The sequence below is a fragment of the Corylus avellana genome, chromosome ca4, assembly GCF_901000735.1.
Source record: "Corylus avellana chromosome ca4, CavTom2PMs-1.0".
Classification (NCBI taxonomy): domain Eukaryota; kingdom Viridiplantae; phylum Streptophyta; class Magnoliopsida; order Fagales; family Betulaceae; genus Corylus; species Corylus avellana.
The window spans coordinates 14455223-14467702 of record NC_081544.1 but is presented as its reverse complement, the minus strand read 5'-3'; the positions used below and the strand labels follow the sequence as shown (position 1 = coordinate 14467702).

Genomic DNA, 12480 nt, shown 5'->3' with positions numbered 1-12480 from the left:
TTAATTTTTTTTTTTAATATATATATATATATATATATATATATATATATTATGGGCAAGTCATCTGCTTTTCTAGCCCTTGGTTGAAGAAATGTAGAGCTCCTATGTTTCAGTTGTGTTCTAAGCTAAAGTCTTAAGAAAGTTTTGTGGGAGGTTGAATCATAAACATGTTTTGGATCTTTCTGAGGGGGTTAAACGGGCAAAAGAGTAATTTTCTAGAGTCTAGCCTTCAGGTTAAGACGCTATGGAAGGAGGAATTGGAAGCAGTAAAAGAGTACACGTCCAGAATCCAGTGGCTCAAGTTTGATATGGGATTACACGTTTGATCAAATTCGAGGATGATCGACCTTCATTAATGAACTACAAGTCTCCTGAAAACAGGCCTTTATTCAACCAAGCCGAGGCCAAGTTATTGTTGGGAATATGATTGCACAGCGAAAAATAAAATTTTTTCAAGTCAAGATTGAACTTTATGAACATGCAAAGAACAATGCTATTTTAAAATGGGGAATGTTAGGTGCCCTCTTGGTGTTATTTTTGTATACTCTTGGTCTTAAGTGGATATTATTTTATTAAAAAAAACTGCTCTTATTTCTCTCACTTCGTTTTCATAAAATAATTCTACCTAGGTCCAGGAGGACACAAGGAGAACACCACGAGAGCACATAGCATTTCCTTTTTAAAATGAATTGCAAAAGCAATAATCACTTGGTATTTCAGCCGCTCCTTGGCTATCAGGTAAAACTTTTCTTCTTACTCCTCCAATGAAACTCACATGTAATCTCCACCAGTGGCTTAGAATAACCAAGAGTGAGAATTCTCAAGAATATTCTTTTCTTAGTAAATGCTAAAGAATTGGAGTAGTGTTTTAGTGGTGTGTTTTTGCAAGAGTTATATGTTCTCTATTTATAGGCTTGTGTTGTGAAATTTTAATATATTCGCAAGTGCACGAATCGTCTTGCAATATAGGTTTTGCAAGTGCGAGGTCGAACCCATAGAGAATTGTGTTTATCAAAACAAGTATATCTAAACCAATTAAATCTTAACCTAGTCCCAAAAGATGAGTGAATTTTGTTGTGAATATGAAATCAAAAGCATAAGCAAAATAAAGTGAAAGTGATCAAGTAACAAAGCAGGTTTCAGAATCCGCACTCACAAAATTATAGTAACATATTCTCATGATCAGTAATATTTCCTACTTTGCTTCAATGAATTAATTAAAATTATCCAATGTATCTATTCATGCACAAATCACAAAAGATATCCAACTTAAATTAAATCATCTAATGTATCTGTGAAAACAAATCACGAAGGATACCCAATTTAAACCAAATCATCAAATGTATCTGTAGAATAAATCACAAAGGATATCCATTTTTTTGGACAAAGAAAACCCAAGCAATCAATTAAATGAACGTCTTCAACTAATTGAATTGAAAGAGAACATTTGGAAAATTAAACTCATATAATTGGAAAATATTACATCACATGAAAATATTGTTGATAATCATAAGTAAGGCTTCATCTTCAACCTTAATTGTGGGTTTAGCCTCTCATGGAATTGAAAGATAATACAAGAGTAATTGAATCCATGGTGGTTTGAGAAGCTTACAAATTAAAATCCCCAATGTTGAGAACACTAAAAGCAAGGAAGACCCTTTACTCTCTTCTCTCTACTCTAAAATTTCGTACGTAGCAGCCTCTACAATTTTCTCTGATGTCTATTCTATTTATAGGCCTTTGTCTAGGGTTTTTGCAAGGTTTTAACTTAAAAAATGGCGCCAAGTCAGATAACTGCACTCGATCGCACACTAGGTTCGCTTGAGCGAACTCGTGCATGTGCTTCCTCTCTTGCGGCGTAGTGCTTGAGCGCTGCTTGCTTGTGCATGGGCGTGGGTGCGCTCGAGTGCAACCTAGCTGGGCTCGAGTGCAGATGCGCTTGAGCGTAGGGTTCTGCCCTCGATCCCACTTCCATTGATGGCTCTTTTTTCTAAACTTTGCAGTTTTTGCATCAAGACTGCAATTTTCTCTTAGCAGCCTGCAAACCACTAAAACCACAGAACAAGTATAGGACATCAAATTATAACACAGCTAAAGGATTAACAAATGTAAATTAAGAGGCTCAAATATGCAATATTTGGCACTCATCAAACACCCCCAAACTTATATATTGCTAGTCCCTTAGCAATACGAAACTAAAAATAAAATGAAAGCATGAAACATAAATCCTCTATCGTGGGAGAGGCGATTGCATTTAGCATATGCAACAAGCCTTTTAAACCCCTAAGCATCTCTAATGGATGAGTGAAGTCTCGTGAGGGTTTAACAGAAATGATACCCACAAACATTGTCAGCACTATCTTATTGAAAAGAATGAAGTTTCACACAAACAATGATTTTTATTCACGGGCAAAATAAAAAAGATGAACTCCATATTCAAAATCTTTAGGACAACCAAAGTCAAATCACTCATAAAGGGACAATTGAGACATCATATGTTCCGATAGGTGCAAAGTGAAATTAGAATACAATCATGAGGCTTTAATTTAATCTTAAGACAAGTACCTCAAAATTCGTAAGAATCCCTATCCGATGAAACAACCAAGGCAAGATATACATTTTTTTCTTCCTCTTTGTGTAGGCTGTGCAATGCTTAGTTCCCTTAAGCTTTCTAATTGACCCATGTAACGAGTGTTAGGTTAGTGACTCCCAAACTAGATGGCTTTAGGTACTAGATGTAGAAACATCCCTAAGGGCTTATTAACTCAAGTCAAAAAGGCTACAAATCTAAGCTAGCCATACCATCAATCAACCTGAACTTCACATCTTTTTACGCGAACACTCAATACTTAATTGGGCAAGAGGTCCCGTTACTCACTGAAAAACTCAAAATGATCTCGCTTATCTTTTTCTCTCTCTTTTTTATTCATCAATAGGTCATCCAACAAATCTCAAAATGAACTTGATTAAGCTCAAATATCATACCTCATAGATTATATGCTAATGTGGTAATAATAATTCAACTCAAAACATGTGAAGTCTCTTTTGCCCAAAAATAAGTCAAAAGACTCAGATTCTTAATAACATGATGACGTGTTCAACACTTTAAGCAAGCCAATGAAATGTAAATCACAGTTACAGCTTAACCCAAACTGAACAACAACATAGCGCATTTTCTTTTTATTTTTTTAAAGAAATTGAAACAAACAATAAAAAGATAACAAGAAATGGACAACGGTGTCTTTCCATACCCTGAAACAAACAATAAAAAGAAGCAAACAATAAAAAGATAACAAGAAATGGACAACGGTGTCTTTCCATACCCCTAAATTTGAATCACACATTGTCTTCAATGTGGGTAGAAATATAATACCGAGAGGTGAGCAAACTAGAGTGTGCAGAGAGAGAATGTCCCCCAAACTTACTTGTAAAAACACCTATTCTGAAAATCACAACAACAAGAAAACAAAAATCAAATCAAATGGCAAGAAATAAAAGGAAAGAGGGGTTGCCTCCTACAAGCGCTAAGTTTACCGTCTTCAGCCAGACTCTCCACAACAAATGGGGATTAGTTCTGGTAAGTAGGGTCCTCCAAGGGCATTTCTTCAATCTTTGGGATCTTCACTTCCAAGAACGGTTTTAACCGTTGACCATTTACCTGGAAAGTATTTCCATTCTTGGGATCCTCTATCTCAATGGCCCCATGAGTGGAAACTGTACGAACTATGAATGATCTAGTCCATTGAGATTTGAGCTTGCATGGGAACAGATGCAGATGTGAATTGTGTAGGAGGACTTTCTAACCAAATTCAAAAGATTTTCTCAAAATGTTTTGGCCGTGGGCCTTCTTCATCTGAGCTTTGTACAGCTTGGCATAGTTGTAAGCATCATTCCTCAATTCCTCTAATTCATCGAGTTGGAGTTTCCTTTGAGAGTCAGCCTTGGCAAGATTGAAGTTCAGCTGCTTGATAGCCTAATATGCTCGATGCTCAAATTCCACTGGAAGATGACACGCCTTTCCATACACAAGTTGATCGGGAGACATGCCAATCGGGGTCTTGAATGCTGTCTGGTATGCACATAGTGCATCATTGAGTCATAGAGAGCAATCCTTTCTTGTTGGGTTTACCGTCTTCTCCAGTATCCTTTTCATTTCCCTGTTTGATATCTCTCGACTTGGCCACTCGTTTGAGGATGGTAAGGAGTTGCAACTTTATGGGTTATACCATATCTCTATATGAGTTGCTCGAAAAGTCTATTGCAAAAGTGCTTCCCCCATCACTGATAATGGCTCGTGGTGTCCCAAAATGTGCAAACACATTGGATTTCAAAAATTGAAGCCCGACACTATGATCATTGGTTTTGCAAGCAATGGCTTCCACCCACTTGGAAACATAGTCGACAACTACGAGGATATAGAGATACCCATAAGAGTTTGGGAAAGGTCCCATGAAGTTGATGCCCCAAACATAAAAAATTTCCACAGTTAAAATTGGGTTCAACGGTATCATAGTCCTCCTTCCAATACTACCCAGTTTCTGGCATCTCTCACAAGCTGAAAAATAGGCATGGGAATCACGAAAAATGGAAGGCCAATAAAATCCACATTGAAAGATCTTTGCGGCAGTCTTTTTCGAGCTAAAGTGGCTTCTGCATGCATGATCATGGCAAAAGAAGATGACATTTTGTTGGTCACTCTCAGGAATACATGGTATGATCTGATTCGGGTAGTATTTAAACAAATAGGGGTTGTCCCAAAAGAAGTACTTAACCTCAGCCAAAAATTTTAATCTATCTTGCTTGGTCCAATGTGAGGGCATCTGATCAGTGACAAGGTAGTTCACAATGTCTGCAAACCATGTTGCAGGATTATGGGAGATGTGCATCAATTGTTCATCAGGGAAAGTCTCTGCAATGGGCACAGTATTTTCTTTGAAGTCCACAATTAGCCTGGATATGTGGTCAGCTACTACATTCTCGGAACCCTTTTTGTCCCATATTTCAATGTCAAATTCTTCCAGCAACAGAATCCACTGGATGAGACGAGATTTTGCATTTTTCTTGGACAAAAGATACTTCAAAGCAGCATGATCCGAGTAGACTAAGACTTTAGATCTAGCAAGTAAGATCTAAACTTATCAAAAGCAAAACCGCCAACAACTCATTTTCAGTAGTAGAGTAGTTGAGTTGTGCGTCATTCAAAGTCTTGCTGGCATAATAGATGACATGGGGAAGTTTCTCAACACGCTGTCCCAAAACAACACCGATAGCATAGTTCGAGGCATCACACATTATCTCAAATGGCACATCCAAATTGGGTGGTTGGATGATTGGTGTGGAGGTTAAGGTCTTCTTCAGGATCTCAAAAGCTTTATGGCACTCATCATTGAGGAGAAATGGGGCATCTTTTGCAAGCAAGCTGCATAAAGGCCTCACAATCTTACTAAAGTCCTTAACATATATACATGTTTTGAAGCAATCCAGATGTACATATATTTGAAATCCTTCAAATCATTATATATATCTACATATTTTGAAACAATCCAGATGTACGTATATATTAAAAAAAATACTACAAATCATTATGTATGTATATATAAATATATAAATATATCTCTATACTTTAAAGTACTTATGTATATATTTATAAATCCTTCAAAACCTTATACATATATATATCTATATATTTTATATCTATGTAAATCTGACACATACTCAGTACTTTATTTCCTCAAAGGATAAGTAGGTGTGAGGTATGGCAATGGCATCACGTAAGAGTAAAAAAAAAACAATCCCTCTTTCCTACTACAAGACAACACGGTAACCAAGGCTACAATACAAACAATAACTTTGACCCCACTTGTTTTTGAATAAGTATATGTAATAATAAGAAGAGTTGTGATCCAAGGGTCATACCTGCAGGCTGACAGTCACATTGAGGAGGAAATTGCACCTAGACTTGGTGTGAGTGAATTACTGGGAGAGAGAGACGTAGTATGAGATGCCCTCTAGGGTTTGTCTTATTTGTATAAATAAGCTTGGCAAGAGGAGAAAAAGACAGGCGGCGCTTAGGCTTTGGGGTTTTTTTTTTTTTCCTTTTTTTTTTGGTTATTAGTATTACTACCTATTATTATTATTTACTTTTGATAATAATAATAATAATAATAATATATTTTTATTTATTTGGTGGTCCATTCTCATTGTTAACTTAAGCCAACCCTTTTTAAAATGTATGAGTCAACTAAAAATACCCTAAAGGGACTTAGGATTGTCACATTACACCGCAGAAAAGTAGTAGAAAAGTAGTAGGTGCGTTGCACAATCCAAAAGGCATGCAATGGTTGGCAAACGTACCGAAAGGACAAGTAAAGGTGGTCTTTTCTTGGTCTTCGGGGTCTAAAGGAACTTGGTTATAGCCAGAATAACCATCAAGGAAATAGTAATAAGCATGATCGGTCAACCGTTCCACCATCTGATCAATGAAGGGTAGAGGAAAATGGTCTTTCCTTGTCACAGAATTCAACTTCTGATAGTCAATGCACACTCGCCATCCCGACTGAACTCGAGTTGGGACCAACTCATTATCCTTATTCTTGACTACCGTAACACCCACCTTCTTTGGCACCATATGAATGGGACTCACCCATTTGCTGTCAGAAATCGGGTATATAATTCCCACATCCAAAAGTTTTATTTCCTCAGCTCGGACTACCTCTTGCATGGTAGGATTCAACCATCTCTGTGGTTCGCGCAAGGGTTTAGCATTCTGTTTCAAATGAATCTTATGCATCACCATAGAAGGATTGATTCCCTTGATGTCTCCAATAGACCACCCAATGGCTTCTTTATGCTCTTTCAAGACATCCAACAACCTTTGTTCTTGAGCATCATCTAGTTCGGAAGCTATGATAACAGGAAAAAACTCAGCAGGACCAAGAAATTTGTACTTCAGGGTGTCAGGAAAGGGCTTTAAATCCAACTTGAGAGGATCAGCTGCTGATGAAGATGGGATGGGATGGGGAGTAATATCTCAGTTGTTTCCCCATTCTTAGTTCTCATCTTAGGAATGGAATCCAATAAGGCATCAACTTGATCAAGTAGCTTGTCAAGGTCCATATCACATCCAAATTGAGCAAGGCACTCTTCCAAAGGGTCCTCAACACTTGTCTCACTAAAAGTCTCCTCAACTATTTCTTCAATCAAGCAAACACTTCTGACCTCCTTGTGTTCAAATGGCTGCCTGCTGATTTAAAAAATGTTCAGCTCCACTGTCATGTTCCTAAAGGATATCTTCATCACTCCAATCCTACAGTTGATTATGGCATTAGCCGTGGCTAAAAAGGGTCACCCTAATATCATAGGAATTTGGATCCCCACATTTAGACAGGTTCTGTGTCTAGGACTATGAAGTCCACAAGGAAATAGAACTTATCAACCTTAATCAAAACATACTCAATGACCCCCCTAAGGATTTTCACAGATTTGTCAGCCAACTGACGTGTCATTGAGGTGGGTTTCAACTCTCCTAATTCCAACTGTATGTAGATCGAATACAGTATAAGATTCACACTAGCTCCCAAATCCAACAAAGCTCTTTCAACTCGGTTGATGAGTGCCAAATATTGCATATTTGGACCCTTTAATTTGCATTTGCTAAGCCTTTAGCTTTGTTATTTTCTGATGTTTTCGTTAGTTTTGGTGTCTTAGCGTTTTGCAAGTTGTTAAGAGAAAACTGCTGTTTGAAGGTGAAAATTGCAAAGAAATGGGCACAAGTGAGATTCTATAGATCGAGTGCACAATAGCACGCCTGAGCGCATATGCGCTCGAGCGCAATCCTGCATTCACCCAAGCAAGTAGCGCCTATGCGCTGCATCGTAGAAGCACTGAAGAAGCCCCGAATACACTCGAGTGCACCTAGTGTGCGATCGAGCTCACTCAGGTTGACCTGGCAGCATAGAAGCCCTAGTTTTTTAATATATATAGCATTCTTTTCTTTTGTAAAATACGTTGGGAGGGGCCATAGAGAGCATATTTTAGACTTTGTGTCGTTCTTGCGCTCTTTGGACGTATCTTTTGTAAGTTTTTTGCTTTTGATGATTTCAATTCATATTATTATGATTTTTGTAACCATGAGAGGCGAAAATCTTCAACTAAGGTTGAAGATGAAGTCTCGTCATTGATAAACAATCATGTACTTGTTATTTTATTTATACAATTCCGATGTTCAATCAAAGTGTGGTTCAAATCCAATTCAATTACTTGATTAAATTCATTTGATTGAATGTTGTGACAATTATATGTAAGAAGTTGGATATTCGATGTGTTTCATCCCATGGATACATCGAATCATTCGATTGAGATCAGATATCCATTGTGATTCGTATACCAAATGGATACAGTGGATGATTGGATTTCAATTGGGTATTCGTTGTGATTCGTTTAATGGTTGGATTGATTGAATGATTTGATATGCATTTTTACGGAACTTTGAACGATGTATAAGGCATATTTGTTTGTTGGTTGTATGTGTAAAATACAAGAATGTGTTGTTTGATTTGGTGATGTGGATTCGGAAAACCTTAGTGTTTTTTTTATCAATTGTTTTTAATCATTTCATTTAGTTTATGTTTTTGCACAACACCATAGGATTGATTTAGATAGAAATTGAATTTCACAACACAATTCCTTGTGGATTGACCTCACACTTGCACAATCTATACTACACACGACTCGTGCTGTAACATCCCCAACCCGTTAAGGCTAGATTTGTCACTTTTTCTTTCACAACACAAGCTTTGCAAAGATGTATAAGGTCCATTAGAGTGTTTAATACAAATTATTGGAAAAATTAATTCTGCCCCCATTTTGGCCTTCTATTCCAGAATGCTCTTTACCGGCAACAAGAAATAAACCTGATGAGCCCAAAGGGGGCCCAGTAAGTGAAATCCACAACCATAAGCAGTTTTACTCGTTGTCCTATTTTGAAAATTGGAACTCATAACTACATATGTTCCTAGTATATTTTTAAGAAAACAGAAAGCACATAAAATATATTATCATCAATAAAGATGTTGATAGTCTTTATCTCATACTAGGACCCATGTATACTGTTATCCCCGTATACTAGGGTTGCGTGGTCCTTGCGACCTGGGATGAGATACTGTGGCTACAGCCCTGTCCCCTTGGCCAGCTGATTAACTTTGGGTGCACTCAGCATGGCAAAAAAAAAAACACTATGATGGAACCACCTTCTGGCAGAGCCTCTTTCAGCAGTTGCGCCTGCATCCTTAGCATCGGTACCGAGCTTTTTTTTTGTTTATCTTTGGGCTAAAAATACTCTCCACCATACATGTACTCTCATTTTATAACCTTTTTCTCATTTCTTGTACTTCTCTTGATACATCATAGGGCATCATGTTGGGGGGTTTATTATCATTTTCTTAAAATTCTCTTTATCAACATCACTATTTTCAAAATGCTTCTTTTTCTCGAACTTGTTATGCATACAGCATAATTCCATAATATAAACAAAATGATCATTTGCAGTTTGAGACAGAATTTCATAAATAGCATGACATGATAATTTTTCTAGAAGGGATAGTAAATCCACTTGCCTCGATAAAGATGCTAGAGAGATTGACCGGCATGGTCACACACCTGAATTAATACAACTTAATTATGTTAGCCTTAAATTAATAAAAAGCTAGCCCTAGAACCCCTAGGCTTCCACTTCTACCCCTCAAATGATTCTAAAGGTAACAATAGATTCCTAGACTTTTTCCTGAATAGGAGGATTATAAGTGTGGATTACACACATAATTCTTTGAAAAACACTTTGGTTCCTAAGTAACTATTCTTGGCTTCTTAAAAGATAAGTGAACGTTGGTTGATAAATTCCAAGGTAAATAAGAGGAAATATATATATAAACATGGGTTCTTTAAAAGGTGACATGAGAAAGGTCATGAACATGGTGGTTGACAAGTCAAAAGCAATAAAAATATATTTATATATTTATATGAAATATTGATTTCTTAAGGGTATGTAAAAGAAAGCACGAGTTGCAATTTGTTGTACTAACGTAGCGACATATCCCATTTAGTATTCTCAATATTAGGCATGGTCTAGATTTTTCATCTACAATACATAGCACAAGTATGAAGAACAATTATACTCCCATATTTAATTGAAAACATAAAAGAAATCAACAAGGGGGGATGAAATAATTTACCTCAAGTGGAAATGAATGTTGGAGAAGATGATTCAAAGCTTTGAGAGCTTTGTGTAGTATGTTGCATTGGAGAAAGGTAGAGAGAAAGAAAAGTGATGCTTGGGTAGTGGGGTACGGCTAATATGAAAAGTGGCTAGGGTTTTGTCTTGTTCCTATGTATTTGGGTGCTAGGAAGAGCAAAGAGAGAGAGAGAGGTAGGGTATGTACGTGTGTTTTCAGTCTTAAGGAGGCTAGGGTTTTGTCTTATTCTCCAAACTACCCTTCTAGGGTTTGGAGGCTAGTGAGGTGGATATATTTATTTTAAATAATAATAATAATTCCAAAATAAGTAGAGGCAATTTCTCTTGTAATACGTAAATTGCTAGAAGGTGATTTTATTAAAAACTGATTTTATCTCTTAATGGTTCTTAAAGCAATAACATAATTACTAAAGTATAAAATCATAAAAATATCCCATTATAGATATGTAAATTACATTAATGCTACCTAATTTTGTTTATTGGGATGAGGATGTAATGGAGGCTAGGTTCAAGACAAGAGGATTAGAGAAATCGATGCAATTTACCAAGTTCCCTTAAAAGTAATATTTTTAAAATTTAAACTTGAAGCCTTTAAGATGCATAGGTGGCTAGGGCTTTTGGAAGTAGGGTTTTTGTAAAAATTTCCTTATAAAGCAAAATCACTTTAAAACATAATTTTGTTGATATATGAGGATTCGAGCTCATGATAAATTTATGTGATTAGTCCATACTAAACCATTAAGCCAACCTTGTCATTCAAGATAAAAACCTTTAAATCAAAAATATATATATTATACCTTAAGGTTGTTTTGATCCCAACTAAAATAAGTTCAATCCTACTAATGGGCCTACACAATTCTAAACTCATCTATCAAGGCTAGGCCTGAGAAGTACTCTAACCTAAAATGAGGGTCGTTACACGTGCGCTTGCAAGTATCAATTTAAAACTCACAACACTGGTTATCACTTATCATGCAAGAAATTGTAGGACACCCAAGGTCATTACACTTGATAGGGATTTTGCACTGAAGAATGGACCTGACCTGCTCAGTCATAAAGGCTTTCTTAGGAACATTTGTCCTTCTCTTGATAGTGACCAAATCCTTCATAAACTTAGCATAAGAAGGCACTTGCTGGATGGCATCTAAGAATGGGATGTTGATCTGAACTTGTTTAAATACCTCCAAAATATCTTCAAACTTTGCTCATTTCTTGGGGGCCATCAGTCTCTCTGGAAAAGGAGCTTTAGGGACAAACGTACTGGGGTGATCATCAATAATAGGAATGTCAGTGTCTGGTCTAGAATCTCTAGCAGGCTTGTCATGGCTTTCCTCTTCTTTTGCCACCTCAAGGGTCTTTTTAGGCATAGCCATCTGATTATCCACTTGTTTCGTTGACCTTAGTGTTACAATAGCTTGCACATGTTCTTGCTCATGAGTAGGGGCAGAAGAACTACCAACAAAAATTTTCCCTTTCGGGTTAGGCACAAGTTGACTTGGGAACTTTCCTTTTTCTCTCTCCCCCAATTGCGTTGCTAATTGGCCAATTTGCCCTTCCACCTTGGCAATAGCTTGGGTAGTAGATTGCATGAATGCTTTGAGGGTGTTTTCCAATGATAATTGTGGTTGTGGCACTTGAGTGGTGTATTGGAAAGTAGAAGGCTGGGCTTGGTGAGATGAGGGAATTGATGCAAAAGGATGGGCTTGGTGAGATGAGTGGAATTGATTCTGAGCCTGTGGAGGAAATCAAGGAGGGTATTGATTATGAGCATGATTAGTAGTTCCTTGATTCAGTGGTTGATTTTGCCTCCAAGAGAAATTGGGGTGATTTCGCCACCCTGTATTATAAGTCTCAGGAAAAGGTCCACTAGTTGGTTTCCTATAGTCATTGAAGGCATTAACTTGTTTCATCGGATATTCAGCAAATGTTGACAAAGACAGACAGTTTTGGGCCAAGTGCATAGGGCTAACACATAATGAACATCCTTCAACTTGGTGAGCATTTGTGAATTCACTAATATGCTCATAGATAGAGCTTCAACCTGATGAGTGAGGGCCTCAATCTTCCTCTCTAAGTTAGCCTCTTTCTTCACCTTATATAGGCCTCCCTTCTTGGGGGCACAGGGGTATTTCTCCATACGACTTGAAAAATCCCACTATTGTGAACTATTGGCTAGTTTATCCAAAGATATATATGCTTCGTCCCCTGTAAGACTTAAGAGACCTCCACCA

General features: G+C 37.2%; 1 pseudogene; it reads right to left on the bottom strand.

The window, feature by feature from the left end:
* Window positions 1–12480, bottom strand: part of LOC132178100 (uncharacterized) — a 189899-nt pseudogene that overhangs the window by 94333 nt on the left and 83086 nt on the right.